Source organism: Scyliorhinus torazame, chromosome 10 (genome assembly GCF_047496885.1).
Source record: "Scyliorhinus torazame isolate Kashiwa2021f chromosome 10, sScyTor2.1, whole genome shotgun sequence".
NCBI lineage: Eukaryota > Metazoa > Chordata > Chondrichthyes > Carcharhiniformes > Scyliorhinidae > Scyliorhinus > Scyliorhinus torazame.
Genome location: NC_092716.1, coordinates 44,017,573 through 44,034,996, shown reverse-complemented (window position 1 = coordinate 44,034,996; position 17,424 = coordinate 44,017,573). Strand labels below are relative to the sequence as shown.

At 45.2% G+C, this 17,424-nt stretch overlaps 1 protein-coding gene across 5 annotated transcripts in view; it reads left to right on the top strand.

Annotated features, from left to right (window-relative positions):
• The window catches only part of ankrd11 (ankyrin repeat domain 11), a 252,452-nt gene that overhangs the window by 50,999 nt on the left and 184,029 nt on the right, over nt 1-17,424 (top strand). Inside the window, exon 1 of one of the 5 annotated variants that reach the window (XM_072518043.1) lies at nt 1,355-1,430. The exons of the other annotated variants lie outside the window; for them this stretch is intronic. The gene's annotated coding sequence lies outside the window, so the exon portion shown is untranslated. Of the gene's footprint in view, nt 1-1,354; nt 1,431-17,424 lie in introns of those variants that run through there. 5 annotated transcript variants of the gene reach the window in all.

Here is a 17,424-nt window from a genome sequence, read left to right as displayed (position 1 = left end):
TCACCATTAACACATACAGTGTCTGTCGTCTATCTCTTTCCCCCCCCCCGTTCGCTGTGATCCAATTCTCGAAAGTGCATTATGAATAACGCCCATGAATTGTAGAACCCCTCCATCCTTCCCCTCAGTTCATATTTGATCGTTTCAAGCGTCAAGAATTCCAGCAGGTCCCCCCCACCACACCAGGGCACATCTCCATCCAAACACCATCCGCCTTCGGGCGATCTTGGAGGCGAAGGTTACAACATCTGCCTCTGTGCCCGTTTCCAACCCTGGCTGGTCCGACACCCCGATTACGGCCTCCCGAGGGCCCGGGTCCAGTTTCATGTGCACCACTTTAGAGATTACCCAAAACACCTCCTTCCAGTAATCCTCCTGCTTTGGACAGGACTAAAATATATGAACGTGGATGTTGTGTTTTATAGAACATAGAACATACAGTGCAGAAGGAGGCCATTCGACCCATCGAGTCTGCACCGACCCACTTAAGCCCTCACTTCCACCCTATTCCCGTAACCCAATAACCCCATCTAACCTTTTTGGTCACTAAGGGCAATTTATCATGGTCAATCCACCTAACCTGCACGTCTTTGGACTGTGGGAGGAAACCGGAGCACCCGGAGGAAACCCACGCAGACACACGGAGAACGTGCAGACTCCGCACAGACAGTGACCCAGTGGGGAATCGAACCTGGGACCCTGGCGCTGTGAAGCCACAGTGCTATCCACTTGTGCTACTGTGCTGCCCATGTTATTTTCATAGATTATTTTTCTTTACATATCCGTGCCCAGGCCAAATCCATTTGCTGTAAGAGCATATTCCAGCCAGTTTATTTGTCATGATGAATTGCTGATAACTACAAGCTTTTGTTTCGAAGTGAAGCTTTCCCCTCCCCCATTGACTGCAGTGCTTCACATTGAGGCTGGACGACCTTGACAAAAAGGCTGCACATAAAGCATCAGATGTGGGTTTTTGGCAAATTGTCTCCCCGTTTTGTGCACGGCATTAGAAATTAAATGTGGAATTATTTTTTAAATTCATAGCCACCCTACTGTGAATCGATGTATTTAATTGAGGGCTTTCTGAAAGAAAATGTTTGTATTTGAAAGTAGATTCACAGTTCTTGATGGATTTGAGAACAAAAGCTGAGTAGTTTTATGGTTAAAATGAATGACAACATCCCGCAGAATAAGATTTGCATGAGTTGCGCATTAAATATGCTGAAAAACACCTGAATCTGACCTGGCCTGCTGTTATTGTTTCCATGCGCGGCTACTTTTCTCGATGTTCATGCTTCTAATTCCATAAAACTCCCAACTTTTTTGGCAGGAATAATAGAAAGCTGTATGCTTTCTATTCTTGACAAGAGATAGCAGAACTCAGAGTACAGAGCGATCTGGGGGGCCTGGGACAAAACGTCAATATGCAGGTACAACAAATGATTATGAAGGCAAATGGAATGTTATTTATTGCAAGGGGAATGGAAAATAACAGTAGTGAAATTTTATTGCAGCGGTACAGGGTATTGGTGAAACCATATCTGGGATACTGTATGCGGTCGTGGTCTCCTTATTTGAAAAAGGAAATAATTTCATTAGAATCAGTTCAAATAAGGTTCACGTAGCCCATTCTTGAGATGATAGGCTTTTCTTATGAAGAAACGTTGGAACGGGTTGGGCCTATACCCATTGGAGTTCAGAAGAATGAGAGATGATCTTATTAAAATAGACAAGGGGATTGTGGGTTATGGGACGAGCAGATGGGACAATGGAGTTGAGACCACCGTCTGATCGCAGCGCTTTTATTAATTGACGGAGCAGGTGCGAAGGCCTGAATGGCCTATTCTGTCTCCTCAGCCCCATGTTCCTCGACTTTTGATAATATGCATAAGTTGGTATTTAAAAATCTGTACTTATCATTGATTTAAGGCTTTATTATATTTTTAACATAAAGAAGACCAATTTTGTAAACTACCTTGAATATTTTATGCTGTATTTCAGTACTTAAATTCAAGGTTTCATGTGACAACTTTCATATCCATAATGATTATTCAGCACTTCCTACTTTATGCAATTAATCTTCTCGTTCAGGTCTTCTCAACTGCGGATCATGAGCTTCGAGGCAGCAACGGCTGCCATAGAGCTTGGACTGAGTGCTAATAGCTTTAAATCCTTCTGTTGTTTTGTGCTGGTGGCCGTAGCTCCACACATCTTTAAGGCTTGATTGCTACTGCAAAAAAATGCTGTGGGGGGAGAAAAAAATATCTATTCTTTAATAGGACTTTGTGGTTTTAACACATACTGTGGTCCAACTTGTGCTCTTCAGAGTGCCTGCCCCAAACCCGCTCAACAACTCTTGTACTCTTCCAAGCTTTCACTTTGGGGTCGTGTGAAGCACAGGGTATTAAAATGGAGTCATACTCGGGAAATATCTTTTTAGAAGCACCATTACAGTTTTAAAAAATAAAAGGTTGTTCTCATTAATCCCATATTGTTGAACAGTGATTTGTAATCATGTCTCTGAATTATGGAATGTATTTTGTCGTCTTCAATTTGCCACCCATCCTCTAATGACCTTGATCTGCAGCAGTCGAGTGCTCAATTATGTATTTGCTAACTGTTGACCCCAGAGGAGTATAAAAGCTTGCTTTTGGTGAAATGAGTATATATTGATATTAAACCTAATATTCTGATTTGCTCAAGTACACTGATGCAAATCTATAAATATGGTATATAATTCTATGTATGATGTGGGGCATTTTGGATTACAAATCCATTGATTTGAGGATGATGCCTGTATGAAATGGACAACTTTGAGAGAGGATTGTGTGGCTTAATGGCTAATCTTTTAGGCAGAATGCAAATCACGTAGTCCAAGATCTAGAATAAAACTGCTACTCTAAATCAAAAGTAGTTGCATATTAACAGGAAAATGCCAAAAGAATAATGTTTTTCGCACCTGCTTGTCTGCTGTAACAAGGTTGCTTCAATGTATTACATAGAGCATCAGCCATGAATGATGCCATTCGAGATCGGCGTGCAATTTAAGTCTTATCACATTTAGTTTGGGACTTCTATACAAAGCCATATGTGGCTTATTTTTTTCGGGTTAAAGCGGTGCATGAAAATTGGCACTGATTGTAGATTGGAAACATTTGAACTCCTTAAACACCAGTTCTTTGTTGCATCTGATAAGATTTATTACTTAGCTGTTGATGTGTCCTTGCCTTTGGACAATGTTTTTCAAACTTTTTTTCCCAGGGCCCACTTTTGCAACCGGCCGAGCTTGCGGACCCACGCCGGCTGACAGTTGCAACACATGCCACGTTCGCTTACCTTTTAATGCAAAAAGGGAGCCTGCTTGGTCCTCACGATCTCACTCCACTCGGGTTTGCAGGAGGAGAGGGCAATGCACCTCTCGGGTGCAGATTTGAGCCAGTGCCTTTGTGCTGTCTTCATCTTTGTCAGAATGGAAAATACAACCTCGCATAAGTGGATCATCGTGAAGTGTAGTAGCAACAAAATGCTTGTTTTCCTCAGCACTGGATACTCCTGGGAGGTGCGACTCAAGAATGCTGACAACCTCATGATTTTTGGCATGTTTTTAATGTGCTGTCAAGGTCAGGTACAGCAGCGTAGTCTTTTAATTTGGAGTCAGCTGTAATTTAATAATTGACTCTGGGGTCAACCTCAAAAGGAATTTTTCTCTGTCCACTTTTCAAAATCTGAAACTTCTCCTATTTATCAGTACTTCCTTGCATACGACACACATGGGCTTTGCATCCTTATTTGCATTGGCGCAATTGACAGAACCATACCTGAAGAAATCATCTCTACATTGCTTTGTTCCCGAAGTTTTTTCTTTTGTAGACTGTTAACCAGAAGCCCTGGAGCTCTGTACAGAGCTCACACTAGTACTGCTCTGTCCTGCCAGAAATCCGATTCAGATGTGAGATCCTGACCAGTAGTAACACTGCCTATTTGTGTCTCTGGCCGTCTCTTTCTTGTAAGGAAACAATCTACCTTTACCATCAACTTGCCTTGCCAGCCAGCAGCTAGAAAATGGAAGAAGCTCTCCTTGATTTGGTGCCAAAAGCGCACACATAACGGGCATTTCCGTGCAGGGCTCGTGACCTCATTGCTGCTGCTTATGACTGGAAGACTACTTACAGCCTCATTTCCTTCTCATTTAAAAGGTGGCAGCAGCCGCCATTCTCAATACAACTGCAAGTAGCAGCTGTTGGATGCTTCTCCTGCGATCGGGAGCATTGTGGGAACGCAATGACCAATTGCTCTGCAACCCGCACTTTGTAAAATGAAATGAAATAAAAATCGCTTATTGTCACAAGTAGGCTTCAATGAAGTTACTGTGAAAAGCCGCTAGTCGCCACATTCCGCGCCTGTTCGGGGAGGCTGGTACGGGAATTGAACCGTGCTGCTGGCCTGCCTTGGTCTGCTTTAAAAGCCAGCGATTTAGCCCACTGTGCTAAACCTACCAAAACCTTGTTTTGGAAGAATTGGGTGACACAATAAGTTTCACTTCGGGCACTTGGATTCAAATTCAACCTTAACAGAATAGATTAAAGTTTCTTCCTATCTGTGATCTAACGAGACAAATAATCACAGTCCAGAACCTAATGGGCAATGGCCTGCAGAACAAAAATATCTGAATTTAGCATTAAATATCAGTCAGTTGTTGAGAGAAATGGAAAAATCCCTTGTGTAGCAGGGATGTCCTTTGAGATGAGAACCAAGCACATTGTTCGGATAGAGTTGATGGAACTTTCTTGGAATTTGTGTTGTGTATAATTTCCTAATGTTGTAATATTTAGCCTTAACCATATTTTTGAACATTTTTCAATGAATTGAATTTTAAAATTGATTCTTCTATGCTGTTATCTTTGCTTGCCTGCAAAGAATTGTTCAGGATTTCAGTGCTGTCAGTGTTGCATCATTGCGGAACATGGATCATAGTTTTTGGACCTTTTCCAGAATGTGACTCTTTCTTTATGCAATAAAGGAAAGTTTATAAAATGATTCATTGCAGAATGCAAAAAAATTAATTGGATCAAAAGCAAGCAATGACGTTTCCCTAAGCTGGAGAATCCAGAACCAGAGAGCACAGTTTCAGGATAATGGACCAGTCATTTAGGACTGAGATGAGGGGAAATTCCTTTTCTCAAAAAGGTGTGAATCTTTGGAATTCTGCACTCCAGTGGGTTGTACCTGCACCATCATTGGATGCATTTAAGCGTGGGGAGAGGCAATTTCTGGTGTCTCAATTGAGGGATCTGGGGGGTGGAATTGGAAAGTGGAGTTGATGCTCAAGATTGACCATGATATTTAATGACAGAACAGGCTTGACAGGCTGCATGGTCTTCTATTTCTTATGGTCCCTCTATTTCAACTCTTATAAACCCTATCATAATTTTAAAGACAGTGCTGCAAATGGTGATTAAAAACAGTAGTTTTGGATGGTGTTTTAGAGCTGAGGGACAAGTGACTCTTGAGTTGAATCAGATTGCTCATTTTAAATGTTTTTCTTGTAATTGGTAAAGTCAGTACTGTTAATATAGAAATCTGCCATTCAAATTCTGCAGTTCCCTGCTTTCCTTGCCTGAATTTCAAGTTTCTTTTTGCCGGAATAACTGAAGAAACTTGTTAGTTGACCACAAGTTTCAAAGGCAGTAAAGATCATGTTAAATTCTTGAAAAGATTAGTTTCCTTATTAGCATGGCAAATAATAGCACTCAAAATAAGATCACTCTTGTGACTTCAAAGTACTTGAGAGTAGGTTTGTCTAACCACAGGGAACTTCACGACAGGTTGAGTATGCAATTTTGTCTGTCAAATTTCTGTCCCATCTCCTAAAAGCCACTTGATCTCCGAGATCCCACAAGTGACTCGTAATGTGTGAACCTTGACAGTAAACATTGGCAGAATATTCCATCATGTGGCTTTCATAACGAAGCATAATTCCTCAACTCGTGTGTGCAGTCTTGCTTTCAGTGAGTCACTGCATAGTGATCTTGAGTAGGCCGCTCGTTCATTTTTCTTTCGAGTGGTGTTCAGGTCATCTGTTGTATGCTATCCTACTGAGAGCAGCTAACTGAGCATACGCTGTGGATAGCACCTGAAACATTCCTGTTTTGTGGGCTACATTGTTTCTTAGATAAACATGAGCTCAAAAACAGGTTGTGAATGTGAATGATCATCTTTGTAACTCAGCACATGATGTCTTCTCACCAACATTGAATTATCTTTTGTTTTGAGGCACTGTCTGGCATTAAGCAGCAATGTCTTAAAAACCAAACAACAACCTGCCATAGTTTTGATGGGAACCTTGACAATAGAGCTCTGTTCATGGTTAATCAATTGCTAAAGTCCATGTTAATACTGGCATTAAAATATAAGTTGTACAGTGACTGAACATGACTGAACAAATTTTGACGTCAGTGGATTCCTGAACTAATCAGAAATAAAATAACAAATAACTGACTTGCAAGTCAAAGAAACTGAAAGAGCTGAAGAAACGTATATGGTTCTAATAGCACAACGTTATAACAAATTTTCATTACTATAGCAAAAGAAAGTGGTCATAAATCGGGCAATAACCCTAAAATATGCTGTTAGAATAGACCATGATTTTGAGCAAAATGTACTTTAACCTGACCTTGTTAGGAAAATAAAGGAAGTTTTAAGTGATATATATTTGTATTGGTAAACTTTAGAAATAAGGTATCAATTCAAAGTGGGTTTAATTTAATGTTTCTGTGCCTGGAAGGGTACAACCTATATTTAGATTTGTGCTAGGCAAAGGTGTTTGTATGGGGGGTGGTTAGTTTGAATTTGAACTATGATTCTATTGTGCTTAGAGAGGGCTACGGCGTGAAGAGTAAATAAACCAGCAGTGGTTGCTGAGCAAATGGCATCTTGTAAAGTAGAGAAACTTTTAAAGTTTTTATTTAGCTGAATTTGATTACAGTTGAAGATATATAATGAGAGACAAGGCAGCTCACAGCTTTGCTGGAAGCTAAACAGGAAACATTTCTCTCGGCCTTCTCAGAAGAAAAGGCATATATGAAGTAATGGTTAAGAAAACAAGATGCAGTAAACCTAAAGACAAGCTAGTTAAGGAAACTACAGAAACAAAGAGAAGTTTCCAAGAAGTCTGGAGTTAAGGAATAGAGGAAACAGGAAACCAGAACAGATAACTGTTTGTTAAAGGTCACAGCATTGAGAAGACTTTGGATCGTGGAGGTCATCTGAGATATCTGCAGTAGTGCTGAGGTTTGTGAGAAATTGTTAGTTTGGAGACATTATTTGAAGTAATTATGGAAAATGATGGCTGGACCTCTGAATTTGTGGAAAAACCTTTTAAGACAAAGCAAACCTGAAGGGAGAAATGTAAAACCTGAAAGTGAAACCTTGATGGAAGCAGTGGAGGGAAAAGCATGGTAGCATAATGGTTAGCACTGTTCTATCACAACGCCAGGGACCCGGGTTCGATTCCTGGCTTGGGCAACTGTATGTGTGGAGTCTGTACGTTGTCCTTGTGTCTGCGTAGGTTTCCTCTGGGCGCTCCGGTTTCCTCCCACAAGTCCCTAAAGACATGCTCTTAGGTAAATTGGTCATTCTGAATTCTCCCTCTGTACCCGAAAGGCGCTGTAGTGTGGTGACCAGGAGATTTTCACAGTAACATCATTGCAGTGTTAATGTAAGCCTACTTGTGACAATAATAAAGGTTATTATTATTATTATTACATATTTAAAAGAAGATCTGAAAGTGTGACTTTTTGAAAGCTGAATTTGAAATCATTTGTGTGGAAGCCGAAGTTCAGTGGGGCGGGATTCTCCGACCCCTGGCCGGGTCGGAGAATTGCCGTGGGGGGTGGCGGTGGCGTGTATCCCGCTCCAATGCCGGCTGCCGAATTATCTGGTGCTCTTTTTTTGGCGGGGGCGGTGATCATACTGCACCGGTCGGGGGCCATTGCCCCCCCCCCCCCCCCCCCCCCCCCCGGCGATTCTCCGGTCCCCGATGGGTCGAGCGGCCGCCTGTTTTCGGTCAGTCCCGCCGCCGTGAATTACACAAGGTCTGTACTGGCGGGTCCTGGCTCTGAGGGTGGCTGCGGAGTCCTGGGGGGGGGGTTGGGGGGGGGCACGGTGGCCTGGCCCGCTATCGGGGCCCACCAATCTGCGGGCGGGCCTGTGCCATGGGGGCACTCTTTCCCTCCGCGCCGGCCTGTGTAAAGCTCCGCCATGGCCGGCGCGGAGAAGAAACCCCCTGCGCATGCCCAGGAATCACGCCAGCGGTTCTAGAAACACGCTGGTGCTCCTGCACCAACTCGCGCCGGCCGGCGGAGGCCCTTTGGCAACGTTTGGTGCGGCGCCAACCACTCCAGTACCAGTCTAGCCCCTGAAGGTGCGGAGGATTCCACACCTTCTGGGCGACCCGACGCCGGAGTGGTTCACGCCACTCTTTGGTGCCGGTATGGCCTGCCTGGCGGATATCGGAGAATCCCGCCCAAGATGAGTCACTGCCTAGGAGTCACCTGGGAGGATTCTGAGGAGAAATCAATGAAAATGAGGCTCCGAGTGGAAAGGAGGGGGCGGGCGGAGTAACGGGATATTGTATCATCCAATTTTTTTCACGTTCAATAAATGTTTTTCGTGTTAAAACTAATTGGCGGTCCTGTGACTCTTTTCCTCAAAGTTTTATAAAACATTTTAAAAGTTAAATTGTAAACGTTAAGGTCAGTTGAGCCAGGGTTCCACTCTGGGATCTGCCCAGAGATGGCATACCATTGCTGAATCCCCCACAATCAGCATCCTGGGGGTTACCATTGGTCAAAAACGGAACTGGACAAGCCACATTAATACTGTGGCTACCAGGGCAGGTCAAAGACTTAAGAATCCTACGGCGTTTTACTCAAGTCACAAGTCAGGAGTGTAATGGAATACTTTCCACTTGCCTGGATGAGTACATCTTCAACAACACTCAAGAAGCTCGACACCATCCAGGACAAAGCAGCCCACTTGATTGCTCCCCCTTCCACAAACATTTAAACCCTCCACCACCGACGAACCGTGGTTGTCGTGTGTACCATCTACAAGATGCACTGCAGTAACTCACCAATGTTCCTTAGACAACACCTTCCAAACCTACGACCACCTAGAATGACGAGCAGCAGATACCCGAGATCCCAACCACCTGGAGGTTCACCTCCCTGACTTGGAAATATATCGTCGCTCCTTCATTGTCGCTTGGGCAACATCCTGGAACTCCCTCCCTAACAGCACAGTACACCTTGAGCACTGCAATGGTTCAAGAAGGCAACTCACCTTCTGAAGGGAACTAGGGATGGGCAATAAATTAACCAGAGAAGTCCACATCTTGCAAAAATGAATTAAAAAAATTAAAACATTAACTGGGATCGTTACCATCTCTTTCTCCAAAATTTTGCAAGGACAGAAATGAGCGTCATACTGTCCGTGAGTTTGTTTGTATTAATTGCAGTTTGACAATTTTTGGATCAGTTTAGGTGGGATAGTCAGTTTCAATAAAGAAATAAGAAATTTAAAAATGGATAGCTTAGAAGAATGGGTCAAAATTTGGCAGATAAATGTGGATAAGTGTATGGTTATCCATTTTGGTTGGAGGAATAAAAAAAGGCATCTTATTATCCAAATGGAGAGAAACGTCAGTACTTTGGTGCAGAGGGATCTGGGTGTTTGCATCCATGAATCGCAGAAAAGTAGTATGCAAGTGCAACAGGTAATAAGGAAGGCAAATGGAATTTTGGTAGTTGCTGAAGGAATAGAGCATAAAAGGAGGGAAGTGTTGCTGTAACTGTAAAAGCATTAGTGAGATTGCATCTGGAGTACTGTATACAGTTTTGGTCCCTCACTTGAGGAATTTAACTGCATTGGAGGCAGTGCAGAAGAAGTTAACTTGATTGATTCTCATGAGGGGGCTTGTCTTGTGAAGAGAGGTTAGGTGGTTTACGCCTCAGTGAATGTAAACCTAATGTCTTTCTGTTAAAAGGTGTTTTTAAGTCGTATGGATGTTAAAAGGAAAGCTTAAAGGATTACTTAGTGTTGTATTCTTTGGGGGTTGTATTTGAATTAATGGTTGCTGAGATGTTCACTGTTTGCTTTAAAAAGGTTAACTTGAGTTCATAGAATAAACATGGTTTTGCTTTTAAAAAATACTTGTCCATTTCTGCTGTACCACACCTGCAGAGTGGGCCGTGTGCTCCCCATACCACAATCTATGAAAAGTTGTGGGTCAGGGGATCTCCATGAATCACTTTGGGGTTCTCTAAACCCTGGCCCATAACAAATTGGGTGCTCGTCCGGGATAAAAGTCTGGCCCATAACAAATTGGGGGCTCGTCCGGGATAAAAGTCTATCTATTGGATTGGTTTAGTGAACTTAAAGACAGTGAGGGGTGAGCATATTGTGGTTGCTTTTCAGGTGTGGTATTCTAGTTTAAGTAGGGAATGTGTTGTGGACAATGGCTCTTTCAGAGGCTCAGAAGTTTATGGGGGTGGAGATGGTCACACTCAGTACCTTACGGACAGAGACTAAAAGCAGACTGTTAGATTTGGCAAAAATATTGCAGTTAACATTACCTGACAAAATAGAAAAGATGAGGTAATTATGGCATTGGCTAAGCATTTAAAGTTGCCTGAGATACAGTTTGACTCATTGGAAATGGCAAAAATTCAGTTGCAAATTAAACAAATGGAACATAAGAAAGAGATAGAGAGGAAAAAGAAAGAGAGAGGAAGATACAGATCAGGGAAAAAGATAGAGAGAGAGGTTGAACTTCAGAAAATGGCCATGAGGACTTCTGGTGACGGCGGGCGGGAGGCGGCTGCACAATGGAGAGCTCCCGCTCGGGAACGGCATTTTCGGGGCTTTAAGCCCGGTCCCAGGGTCCACGGAGGCGGCAGTAGCAGGGAGAAGACATGGAGGAGGCACAGTGAAGACACAGGAGGGGAAAAAAACCCAAAGGAAAATGTCGAGGGTTGAAAACGGCCGAAAAAAAACCAGCTGGAGGTCCGTCGGGGAGTGAAAAGGTCACCGCGGGGTCAGCAGGAAAAATGGAGGCTGGAGCACCAGGGAAGGCCGCACTGCTTACGGCTGAAGAAATAACCAAGGTGATGGCTGCGGAATTTGAAAAGCAGTTGGCGCAGATTGCGAAATGCATGGAGACGGTGAGGAAGGAGATGAGGGAGGTTTTGAGTGTGCTGGTGGAGGAGGCGGTTTCCCCGGTGAGGACGGAGGTGGCGAGCGCAGTGGCGGAGGTGCGAGAGCAAGGGGAGGCGCTGAAGGAAGTGAAGGAGACGTTATTGCAGCACTGTGATCAACTTGCCTCGATGGGGAAAGAGATGCGGAAGGTGATGGATACTAACAAGGATCTGCGAGGAAAAATGGAAGACCTGGAAAATAGATCCAGGCGACAGAACTTGAGGATTGTGGGGCTGTCTGAAGGAGTTGAAGGACCGAAGCCGACTGAGTATTTTGCCGCGATGCTGGCAAAACTATTGGGGGAGGGGAGGATCTCTCCCGATATGAACTGGATCGGGCTCATCGGTCGTGGAGGCCTGTACCAAAGGCGAGTGAGCCGCCAAGGGCAGTGACTATGTGCTTCCGTAGGTACAGGGTGAAGGAGAAGGTCCTGAGCTGGGCCAAGCAGAAGCGGGTGGTGCAGTGGGCTGGAGCTGGTATAAGTGTATAACAGGACTTTACGGTGGAGCTGGCAAGGAGGCGGGCTGCCTTCAACCAGGTGAAGAGGGCACTGTACATTAGCAAGGTGCGGTGTGGCATTGTATATCCAGCGAAGCTGAGGGTGACCTACAAGCTCAGGGACTTTTATTTTGGAACGGCGGAAGCAGCGGAGGAGTTTGCGAAAGCAGAAGGATTGTGGCAGAACTGACAAATTGAGGAATGGCCATGTGCCGATGTAACCTCATGACTGTATTTTCTTCTTTTTTGTATCACTGCGCGCGGGTGTAGAGATTAAAGGAGCCAATGTGGTATATATTTGGACAAGGGAAGGGACGGGACTTTCACTCAAAATGAGGGTTCTTTGGGGTGTAGGTGGATATGCGGGGTTTGTGTGCTAAAAGGGGATCTTTGGGCTTTCCTGGGGCCGGGCAAGTGGGAAAGGGACCCGGGTGGGGGCCTGCACGCTGGCCGGTTTGTGTTGCCAGTGAACGGGACTGAGGTGGGGGGAGGGGCTGCGGCTATCGGAGCCTGGCAGAACAGGGTCCGAGTGGTCTAGCCGGGGTGGAAAGTTTGGGGGGGGGGGGAAGGAACCGAGGTTGGAGGGAGGAGTTTTACAAGAGGCAGTGGACGGGAGGAGCTGGAGACCTGGGATGGGAGCTGTGTAAGAGCTGTATAAGATTAAGGGTGACTACGGGTAATCCCTGATTCCTTTTTGTCATTTGTTTATGTAAACATGCGGGTTGAGGTTTGGGGGTTGGTGGGTAGATGGGATCGTTGTTATTATGGGGACTGACATATCTTGCTTATTGTTTATTGTTGATGGATGTAAATGTGGGAGAAAATGTGAAAATGGAGGAGAATAAAATTTATTTTTAAAAATGGCCATGAAACATGACAGTCAGTTAAAATTGGCAGACGTAAAGGGAAACGAACAGTTGGATGACAGTGATGAGGATAGTGAGAAAGAACATCAAAGTTGAAGGCTTGGTGGGAATCTATTGAAATATGTCGAAGCATTGCCAAGGTTTCACGAGAAGGAGGTAGAAGCCTTTTTCATTTCATTTGAGAAGGTAGCTAAACAAATGAAATGGCCACAGGACATGTGGGTATTACTGATTCAAACAAAGCTGGTAGGTAGGGCGAGTGAAGTGTTTGCATCACTACCGGAGGAGGTATCTGGGACGAATGAGGAGGTGAAAAAATCCATCTTGGGTGCGTATGAACTAGTGCCTGAAGCCTACAGACAAAGGTTTAGAAATTTAAGGAAAGAATTTGGTCAAACATACATGGAGTTTGAAAGGCTCAAACAGAGTAATTTTGATAGGTGGATAAGGGCTTTGAAAATAGACCAAACGTATGAAGCTCTGAGAAATTATACTTTTGGAGGAGTTTAAAAATTCAATTCCTGATGTAGTGAGAACTCATGTGGTTAAAACTGCGGGATTAGCAGCGGAAATGGCAGATTATGAATTAGTTCATAAATCAAAGCTTGGTTTCCGACATCTGTTTCAGCCTGTGAGGGACAGAAACTGGGGAAAAAAGAGAAATGCTCAAGTGGTAAAAGGTAAAGGGGATCTGATGGGAGATAATAAGGAGAGTGTACCTCAGATTTAAAAAACGAAATCCAGGCGGGTGGAAAAGAAATGAAAAATGTCAAATGTTTTCACTGTAATAAACTAGGCCATATAAAGTCACACTGTTGGTAGTTGAAGAAAAGCACTGGGAAGGGTGATGTGGTAAAACAGGATAAGACAATGGGGTTTGTTAAAGTGGTAAAGGAACTCCAGGTCTAGGTCGGGTAGGAAGCTGGCGGCGGCTAAGGTGCTGAGGGGGTTTATGGACCAGATGGGAGGGGTGGACCCTTGGAGATTTGCAAGGCCGGGGGCTAGGGAATTTTCATTCTTCTCATGTCCATAAGGCTTATTCCCGGATTGACTTTTTTATTTTGAGCAGGGCACTGATAGCGAGAGTAGAGGATACCGAGTACTCGGCGGTAGCCATTTCGGATCACGCCCCGCATTGGGTGGACTTAGAGCTGGGGGAGGAGAGGGGCCAGCGCCCGTTGTGGCGCTTGGAGGTGGGGCTGTTGGTGGACGAGGAGGTGAGTGAGCGGGTCCGAGGAAGCATAGAGAGGTACCTGGAGGCTAACGATAACGGGGAGATCCGAGTGGGGATGGTATGGGAGGCGCTGAAGGCGGTGGTTAGGGGAGAGCTGATCTCCATTAAGGCCCACAAGGAGAGGAGGGAGGAGAGGGAGAGGCTGGTGGGAGAGATGGTGAGGGTAGACAGGAGGTATGCGGAGGTGCCTGAGGAAGGATTGTTGAGGAAGAGGCGTAGCCTCCAGGCCGAATTTGACCTGGTGACCACCAGGAAGGCAGAGGTGCAGTGGAGGAAGGCCCAGGGGGCGATCTAAGAGTATGGGGAAAAGGCAAGCCGGATGCTGGCGCATCAGCTTCGGAAGCGGGACGCAGCTAAGAGTATGGGGAAAAGGCAAGCCGGATGCTGGCGCATCAGCTTCGGAAGCGGGACGCAGCTAGGGAGATCGGGGGAGTCAAGGACAGGGGAGGAAATGTGGTGTGGAGTGGGGTTGGCATCAATGGGGTCTTCAGGGACTTTTATGAGGAATTGTATCGGTCCGAGCCCCCACTGGAGGAGGGAGGGTTGGGCCGCTTTCTGGACCAATTGAGGTTTCCGAAGATGGAGGAGGGACTGGTGGCGGGATTGGGGGCACCGATTGGGCTGGAGTAGCTGACCAAAGGGATAGGGAGCATGCAGGCGGGGAAGGCACCGGGGCCAGATGGTTTCCCGGTCGAATTCTATGAAAAATATATGGATCTGTTGGGTCCGTTGCTACTTAGAACCTTCAAAGAGGCAAGCGAGTGGGGGGCTTTGCCCCGACGATGTCCCGGGTTCACTGATCTCCTTGATCCTGAAGCGGGACAAGGATCCCCTGCAGTGTGGGTCTTACAGGCCGATTCCGTTGCTAAACGTAAATGCGAAGGTCTTAGCCACGAGGATTGAGGATTGCGTGCCGCAGGTCATCCACGAAGACCAGACTGGGTTCGTGAAGGGGAGGCAGTTGAACGCGAATGTGCAGAGGCTTCTGAACGTTATCATGATGCCGGCGAGGGAGGGGGAGGTGGAGAATAGTGGTGGCGATGGACGCTGAGAAAGTCTTCGATAGGGTAGAGTGGGGGTACCTGTGGGAGGTGCTGAAGAGGTTTGGGTTTGGGGAGGGGTTTGTCAGGTGGGTTAGGCTGTTGCATGAGGTCCCGATGCCAAGTGTGGCCACGAACAGTAGGAGGTCTGAGTACTTTCGGTTGCACCGAGGGACGAGGTAGGGGTGCCCCCTGTCCCCCCTGCTCTTCGCACTGGCAATTGAATCCCTGGCTATGGCACTGTGGGAGTCGAGGAACTGGAGGGGGTTGTTGCGGGGTGGGGAGGAGCATAGGGTGTCGCTCTATGCGGACGGCTTGCTGCTATATGTGGCGGACCTGGTGGGGGGAATGCCGGAGGTAATGAGGATCCTCAGGGAATTCGGGGATTTCTCGGGGTACAAGCTCAATATGGGGAAGAGTGAGCTGTTCGTGGTTCACCCAGGGGACCAGGAGAGGGGGATTGGCGAGCTCCCGCTAAAAAGGGCGGAGAGGAGCTTCAGGTATTTGGGGGTCCAGGTGGCCAGGAGCTGGGGGACTCTGCATAGGCTTAATTTCACAAGGTTGGTGGAGCAAATGGAGTCAGCTTTTGTGACTCCAGATGGTATACATCAAATTACAGATTTAATCACCTGCTAATGCTCGCATTCCAAGCATTGTTTGGCATCTTTGAATTTGTCTATATATGTGTTTCTGGAACAGACCTCTTCATTCACCTGAGGAAGGAGCAGCGCTCCGAAAGCTAGTGATTCGAAACAAGCCTGTTGGACTTTAACCTGGTGTTGTAAGACTTCGTACTGTGCTCACCCCAGTCCAACGCCGGCATCTCCACATCAAAGAAGTTAAGGATAGCTTAGGAATAAAACAATTTAAATCAACTGTGTACCATCCAGAATCGCATGGAGCGTTAGAAAGGTGGCATCAGACATCAAAGACAATGTTGAGGACTTATTGTCACGATTATCTATAGAATTGAGATAAAGGAATTCCATTCGTACTGTTTGCAATTAGGGATGCATCTAATGAGTCAACCAAATTTAGTCCTTTTGAACTAATTTTTGGTCAAGAGGTAAGAGGACCACTTAAATTGATTAAGGAAAAATTGGTGAGTGAGAAATCAGAAATTACATTATTGGATTACGTGGCAAATTTTAGGGAACGATTAAATAGAGCAGGTGAATTGGCTGGACAACATTTAAAAGTTGCACAAAATGTGATGAAACGGGTAGCGGACAAGAAATTCAAAGTTCATAGTTTTGCCATTGGAGATAAAGTTTTAGTATTGTTACCAGTGGTAGGTGAACCTTTAAAAGCTAGGTTTTGTGGACCGTATCAGATTGAAAGGAAATTAAGTGAGGTGAATTAAGTGTTTAAAAACACCAGATTGAAGGAAGACTCACCGAGTGTGTCATGTGAATATGCTTAAAAGGTACTTTGAAAGAGAAGGAGAGAAAAAGGAGGTTTTAATGATTGTAACTCCGTGACGAACCAAATCCAGATGACTGTGAATTTGGCATACCTCAGAAAACGTGGATGCTCTTAAAAATTGGGATAAATGGTTGAGTTACCTTCCAGCGGAAAAACAAACTGACCGTGAAGAGTTATTGATATCACATGGGCAAGTTTCTGGAGATAAATTGGGAAAAACTAAAATGGCTATAGCACGGTAGCATTGTGGATAGCACAATTGCTTCACAGGTCCAGGGTCCCAGGGTCGATTCCGGCTTGGGTCACTGTCTGTGCGGAGTCTGCACATCCTCCCCGTGTGTGCGTGGGTTTCCTCCGGGTGCTCCGGTTTCCTCCCACAGTCCAAAGATGTGCAGGTTAGGTGGATTGGCCATGATAAATTGCCCTGAGTGTCCAAAATTGCCCTTAGTGTTGGGTGGGGTTACTGGGTTATGGGGATAGGGTGGAGGTGTTGACCTTGGGTAGAGTGCTCTTTCCAAGAGCTGGTGCAGACTCGATGGGCCGAATGGCCTCCTTCTGCACTGTAAATTCTATAATGATGTAGATGTGGGAAATGCTGTTCCAATCAAACAACATCCATACAGACTTAACCCTTTAAAATTGGCACAGGTTAACAAAGAGATTGAGAGTATGCTTAAAAATGGCATAATTGAAGTGGGTTGCAGCCAATGGAGCTCAACCATCGTGATGGTACCAAAACCAGACTGTGCACAACGGTTGTGTGTGGACTGTAGAAAGGTCAATGCACTTTCAAGAACGGACTCTTATCCTATCCCATGTTTAGAGGATTGCATTGAGAAAGTAGGATAATCAGCTTTTATTTCCAAACTGGATTTACTTAAAGGTTACTGGCAGGTACCTTTATCTGAAAGGGCGAAGGAGATTTAAGCTTTTGTGACTCCAGATGGTATACACCAATTCAAAGTTATGCCATTTGGCATGACAAACACACCAGCCACATTTCAACGGTTAACTAACAAAGCCATTTCAGGATTACCCAATTGTGTGGTATACATCGACGATCTGGTAATTTTCAGCAGACATGGAAAGAACATTTAAAACATCT